Source organism: Abramis brama (genome assembly GCF_963993115.1).
Source record: "Abramis brama genome assembly, chromosome: 11".
In the NCBI taxonomy this organism is placed as follows: domain Eukaryota; kingdom Metazoa; phylum Chordata; class Actinopteri; order Cypriniformes; family Leuciscidae; genus Abramis; species Abramis brama.
The window spans coordinates 3,052,659-3,060,000 of record NC_139973.1 but is presented as its reverse complement, the minus strand read 5'-3'; the positions used below and the strand labels follow the sequence as shown (position 1 = coordinate 3,060,000).

Genomic DNA, 7,342 nt, shown 5'->3' with positions numbered 1-7,342 from the left:
AAACATCACCATTTCAGAGTAGCCGTCTAGCGTGACGTGACATCCGCCATTGTTTTATTTCAAAAAGCCACATTTCTGCTCGCATTAATAGACACGTATGCACAAACTAAGACTACTCAGTGTTTAAATGATGTGGATAAATTAAATGAAGAATTACACAGATGTTTAGATATGAAAATCAAAGTATTTTGTTCAAGAGCCTTCTACACTATTAAGAAGATGGTTCTGAAAAGCACTCAAGTTTCTTTGGTCTTTAATAATAGAGGGAGCCTTTTTCCTTCAGAAACTGTCCTGCGTTATAAATGCCAGGTAGTTAAACTGAAGCAGCATTTCACAGCAAGACAATCAATTCAAATCATGTAATGATATGCTATATGATATTTGATATATTATTAAAATAATGTAAAAATATGCAAAAATATGAACAATATTCATTACACTTTTAGATTTATTTTACCAGATACCAGTATTAATCAGTTTTTGATGGGCCTCAGATGACAATATTTGGTGGTATTATATATCTGCTTCATAGGGATGTGTTTTTGTTATCCACCATTATTTTTTTGTGTCTCATTATAAAAACAGAGGCGCTTACAAATTACCAATAGAACCATATCTGATTTGAAGCATTAATGCCTGCTTAACATCTGAATGACCCACAAACTCATCTTTAATTGTACTCAGATTATAGCACTTTTTAAATTGTGTTTGTGTAAAGGGTTCTGTTTGTAAATCGAGATTATTATTCAGTGTTTAGATGCTGATCGCCGTATAACAACTCAAATATAGTTTTTGTTATGGCAAAAAGTTCTGAAACTAAAAACCATTTAAGAGCCTAGTCTTCATTTTTAAGTGTGTGGGACACCGTTAATGTGTTCATGTCAACTCAAATCAAACAAGCATTATCTAAATTATCATTATCATTACTGTATGCGAAACTATAAAATATGAATAAAAATAAGAATATGAATAATAACAAATTTAGTGTATTGTAGACTGCATACAATACACTAAATCTAGCCCTGTATTATTTTGTCTGTAGCTGCACTCTTTTAAAAATATGGTTATTGGGATCGTTGCTCTATGGTTCTAGATAAATTTATGATGTTTCATTATTCAGATCAGTGTTTTGGTTTCCTTTAAAGCACAATAAAGGAGAAAACTTGTTCTCCTAAGACATATGACTGCAACCTTTTTTTTTTTTTTGTCCGCGTTTGATCAGATATCTGGATATTTATGTTAAGTTAACAAACGCGTCCTCATGCGATCCTGCTTTTTCTCTTCGGTTTTTATGAGATTTTCTGATAACCGATAGTAGGAATATGTGTCTATTACACAGACAGGAAATATTATCGGTTTGTTATCGTCAGAAATACAAAGACAATAACAGTAAGTAAATGATGCACTCACCATATCTGGAGCAAAGCAAAAGAAAAATCAGCTGTAAGTTCAGCAAAGTTTCCTCTCCATCCTGTGAAGTGTGTTGATCAACGCGCAAACACACGGATATAATGACGCATCCCGACGCTGATACACTCGAAGCTTTCAATCTCAAATCAGCCGGTTACGATCGTGTGTGTGTGTGTGTGTTCGAGAGCTCTGCGGTGTGTGTCTCGCTCCCCGCGTGTGTGGCGCACTCAAGTGCACTAATGTGAAGAAACGTTCAATAAATGAGCGACCTGAAGTTCCTCCTCCTCCTGCTCATGTCCTCAACACACGCGTGTACTCTCTCTCTCTCTCTCTCTCTCTCTCTCTCTTTGTGTGTCTGTGTGTGTGCGCGCTATTTTATTTGAATGTACTTTACAACCTCACAAATATAGCGAAACGTGGAAAACAGACGTAAAATAACATTTTGAATGACTTATAATAAAGCCTTTTTTTTTAAATGTTTGTAAAAATGCAAAAGGTGAATCAGAAAAAAATATAGAAAAAAAATAAAAATACAGAAAGTGTTGAAGTGTATTGGAAAGAAAATATTATTAGCTCTGTATAAAACCAATAGATATCAATGGAAGGTCCATGATAGGAAAAACAAATGTGTGTTTGTGAAGGAGATACAACTCCATAAATGTCAGAATGTTCATTCATGTGAGTTCCAAAGAAAGTTGCAGATGATCACATTTAAAAGTTGATAATTTAGTCCTTTATTATGATGGCAGTGTTCATTGTGCATTTCAGGTAATGTATATGACTACACAAATTAGTGGTGTTACAAAGTGGAGTCAAATACAATGCATGCATTTTATCCAGTAATAAATAATAACTGGATAAACATGCTGACATATGTGTTTCTTTTGTTGAGTTCCTCTTTACAGTGTAAAGCAAGTTTCCCCTGGATATCAATGTTTTTTTTGTTTTTTTTTTTTTTTTTTCATTTCAGAAGGAGAAGGATAAATCATCTCAATCATACATAAATCAATCATATCCTTAGAAATGTCCCCAGGTATGACAGTTTACATGTACATTACATTTTGATTGGCATTGGAGGAGTAGTGGTGTTTTTAAATCCATTTCGTACTCAAGTGTTCATATGTACTTAAATGTATATATAACATAACAAATTAGATTTTTTGGTCACCCTCATTAAAAAATATTGTTTATGAACTATACTGTCACAAAATTAAGTGTAAGTACAATTGTTTAGCTATTTAGGAAATTACATGGAAATGTCCTGTCTCTTTAAGGAAGTTGGAAAAAAAATCTATTAATGACTTGTGTTCTTTTTTACAGTTATTGTGTTAGGTAAACATTATGGGAAGGAACAAAATATTTAGGACAGGTCATGCCGGTTATGTTAATGACATTTACTTTTTCTTTATGGTATAGTTTCCCACTACATTCCAGATTTGTGAAATAATAGTTTACAAGGCTTGCAAATAATCTGATAAATGATTAGTGTGTGATTTTGAAAATGTCTTAAAGCTGTATTATGTGTCAAATACTGTATGTTTATTCTCTCAACAGTTAACAAAACGAATGTTTGAAAGAAGCATCCCAAAACACAAAAGAGAAGACCGGGGCTAGTTGTCACACATGAAGTTGTCACATTTGTCAGCAACCACAGAAACTTTAAATCAAACATCTTATTAGACAAATGCTGGTTTTCACTATTAGTAGCTTTATAAGCTTTCTAGTTTGTAAATCATGATATTTTTATAATGTAGCTTTTTGCAGTTCAAACTGTAAGGTTTGTGACTATACAGGAACTGAGTTTCATAAATAAACTGGCATAAAAAGTGTGACAACTAGCCCCGGTGTAATATAATTAAATCAAAGACAGAAATCACCTTTAAAATCACATTGTTGTGGATGTCGCTGATGCAACACCCTATATCTGGGGGTCAAATCAAGTTTAAAAGAAACATTACCATCATTGTTACACTGAGAAGTGATTCAGAAGTGATACACAGTGTGTGTGTGTGTGTGTGTGTGTGTGTGTGTGTGTGTGTGTGTGTGTGTGTGTGTGTGTGTGTGTGTGTGTGTGTGTGTGTGTGTGTGTGTGATTTATTTCCAGAGATGGCAACAGTCAGGCTGCCAAGACAGAAAGGTAGATAGAGTCTGAATAAAGTTGAACGAGATCATAGATGAGGAAAAATCCGGTAACCTTACCTATGACTGTAGTTAAGTAACGCAACCCAGACACAAATTTGTCTGCCCGTGATTCATTTTTCTTGCGACGAGGGTGGCCGTTCTCCGTGCTTTCTGTGGAATGTGCGGCTAAAGAAGAAAATAAAAGCAGCCATTGTCTTTATCTTTATTTCTCTCTTGGAGTTTGTTGAGCCGGTCAGACACGCTGCGAACAGCAAGAGATCAGGGAGAGTTTCCTCCCAATTCACCAGTTCACTTCTGTCTCCCATTCCTCATGAGCAAAGAACTAGAACCCATTTCCAAAACATCATGTAAATATTCCCCAAAAGAGATGAAGTCCGTTTCTATTTAAGTCTGCATTCAGTTCATGCCAACACTAATATTAAAACCTAGAAGCAGTAGTGAATATATTTAGGCTAAAAGCTGAGTATCACATTTATTATTATGCAAACTCTGATGAAACCTCAAACGCTCAGTAAACTGCAGTGTGAGCGCTAGCGTTTGAACGATTCCTCAAATCATGTGTCTTGTTGATGAGAGGTGGCCTTACCTATGTTTCACCCGTTTCAATTGAAACAGGCCCCGCCCTCCAAGGGGGCCCCAAAAGACCAGCAAAATCCCATTCATTTTCTCTGTAGGATATTGATTTTCAGCCATAATGTCTAAACCATCCAAGGTAGATTGACCACGAGCTACGAGGTTGTGAAACGCAAGTTTCTGCTCCTATAAAAGCCACAAGGTATGAAATCAACCTTGTTATTTGCAATCTTCTGGAGAAATACTACACTACCCACAATTCTAAGCAAAACACTGACGTCTCTGATTGGTCGAACTCGCGCTGCGGTTACCATGGCGACGTTTACCGCCCCCGCGAACGGCTTAAGCGATCTGAAGTATATATTTTTCTGCTCTATTATGTTTATGTTTTATGTGGGTAGGGCCCCATATTAGTTATTGAAACGGGCCCCCAGATGCTTAAGGCCGCCGCTGGAGGTGTGTTGTTACTTTACTAATCTGCGACTGCTTTCACCTCTTCTTCAGAGGGTCTTCATCTTGAGGACTCTTTTGACTTTTGAGGCAACTAGACTGTAGCACCTAGAACACATTGGTAACTGCCTGGAAACGCCCTAGTAACATTTAGAACAGCAATTGCGTGGCAAACACATTAGCAACATGCTAAAAACACTCAGAGGCCCTGTTTACTCCTGCTATTAAGATGCGTTTCGGTCGATTGGATCACAAGTAGACGAGGGAGACACAAACCATGTTGTTTTATTGTTTGGTCTTTTTTGTCCACTTTTGACCACTTATGTCTTGATTTATTTGAGGGGCGGGTAAATGGATGTGTTTTTTTCTGATATTTCAATATAATGGACAAAATATGTTTGCGCAATTTACATGTGAACTCACCCGGAGACGACAGAAAAACATACAGAGAGCATCAGCTTTAGTTTCTGCTCTGACAGACGCAAGACCACCCGAACGCTGTGAGTGTGTGTGTTAGAAATCAGGAATGGTGAGAGAACATCGTGCTTGGTACGTTTGTCGTCTTCAGACCAAACTTGGGTCTTCAGCCGACAGTTTAAATCCCGTCTGGCTAGCGCTCTTCTCATAATGTTTACGCATTAAAGGATTAGTTCACCCCAAAATGAAAATTTCCTAATAATTTACTCACCCCAATGCCATCCAAGATATCTATGTCTTTCTTACCTCAGTGGGAGAGAAATTATGTTTTTTGAGGAAAACATTTCTGGATTTTTCTTCTAACAATGGACTTCATTGGTTACCATCGTTTTTAAGTCCAAATCAAGTGTTTAAACGGGCTGTACGCGATCACAGCTGAAGAAGAGGTTGTTATCTAGTGAAACGATAGGTCATTTTCAATTTTTTTTTTATAATTTATAAACTTTTTACCTTCAATAGTTCGGATTGAGCTGATCAACAAACAGACAGGGAACTACGTCATCACGTTGAAAGGTCACGCCGGCGCCGGCAGAAGTACCGCCCCACTGTTTACAATGCGACCGTACGTAGGAGGATAGTTCAAATAGTATTGTTTGCTATTATATATATAGTAATAGTATTCAGTGAATATGAATATGAATAGTATATGAATAACATTTTGATGAATATGAATAGTAGTTCAAATAGTATTGCCGGCGTCGGTGTGACCTTTCAACGTGATGACGTAGTTCCCTGTCCGTTTGTTGATCAGCTCAATCCGAACTATTGAAGGTAAAAAGTCTATAAATTATAAAAAAATTTTTGAAAATGACCTATCGTTTCGCTAGATAACAACCTCTTCTTCAGCTGTGATCGCGTACAGCCCGTTTAAACACTTGATTTGGACTTAAAAATGATGGTAACCAATGAAGTCCATTGTTAGAAGAAAAATCCAGAAATGTTTTCCTCAAAAAAACTTTCTCTCCCACTGAGGAAAGAAAGACATGGATATCTTGGATGGCATTGGGGTGAGTAAATTATTAGGAAATTTTCATTTTGGGGTGAACTAATCCTTTAAGTCAGTAAGGTGGAGAGCATGTGGTCTTTTGTGGCTGTTTGAACGCATTCGTCCACATGAGCGTTTACACTACGATAGCAATCCGGTCGAATGCGTTTTCGACGACCTCTGGAAGTGTTCGAAAGTGGACAAGCTCAAAACGTTTTAGACCCCCGTCTACACCTTTATTTAGTGTCGTCCATGTGATCCGATCGACCAAAACGCTTCTTAATACCAGATGTAAACAGGCCAGAGTGCCTCAGAAACCACACAGCAACACCCTATCAATGTGGTGGAAGCTTTTTCACATGACTGAAGTAAATGTCATAAAGAACAACTCCTTTAATGTACTTGAGTCTTGGAGCGGCACTAATAAACACAGTAGAGCCCTTCACAGCAGGCCATTCTTCTGAACTAATAAACTAGTCCTCTATCCCCACACACACAGGTTGCTCCTCTCTCACAGCGCCCCACTAGTGCCCCTCTTGTCCGTGGAATGTGGAAATCATTTCCCCCTTAATTTTATAATGGAGGTGGGGGGGAGGCCTCCCTTTGGTTCAATTTTCACCAACACCATAAAAAGCAGCGGTCGTAAGAGCAGCGCGGACATCTGTTTTTTCCATCGCCAGGACTTTAATGATCAGGTAATAAAAGTTTCATTTGACAGAAATTACAACAGATGTTTCAGCCGATAAAAGTTCAGATAGAAGTGATCTCTCTGGAGACCTCGCTGACCCGACGGGCCCACCTCCACTACATACCGCCACAACAAAACCCCTTAAAATCACCGCCAGTTTACTTCCACTGCCGTCTACACATTCAAATACAGGGGGTTGTCTCATTTTTTTTGCAACTTCTTGACTTTTGAATCATCTGGTTAGTCAGGATTTGAGATTTAACACTGTATATTTCTAAACCCTGGGTTAATGTTCTTATTTGCATGTTTATAATATTCCATTTAAATTTACATTTAATGATTTAGCAGGCGCTTTTATCCAAAGCGACTTACATATGAGGAGAGCAATAAGCAATCAAACCAACAATGGGGCAACCATATGGAAGTGCCGTGACCAGTCCCAGTTAGTCCAGCACAGTACATGTGGGATTTTTTTGTTGTAATAAATAGATATAGAATAGAAGGTTATTAACAACATTGATTAGACAAAGTTTTTTTTTTTTTTTTTTTACTATTTCCTTTAAATGCAAGCTAAAATAATCACAGTGTGCATGTTTTTGCAACTGTACAAAGTGCAT

At 37.3% G+C, this 7,342-nt stretch overlaps 1 protein-coding gene across 4 annotated transcripts in view; it reads right to left on the bottom strand.

The window, feature by feature from the left end:
* Positions 1-1,645, bottom strand: part of eya2 (EYA transcriptional coactivator and phosphatase 2) — a 40,665-nt gene extending 39,020 nt beyond the window's left edge. For 2 of the 4 annotated variants that reach the window (XM_084128997.1, XM_084128999.1), the window contains exon 1: positions 1,411-1,645. The gene's annotated coding sequence lies outside the window, so the exon portion shown is untranslated. The remainder of the gene's footprint in view (positions 1-1,410) is intronic. The other 2 variants (XM_084128998.1, XM_084129000.1) reach the window with 2 other exon arrangements.
* Between the last annotated feature and the right edge of the window lie 5,697 nt (positions 1,646-7,342).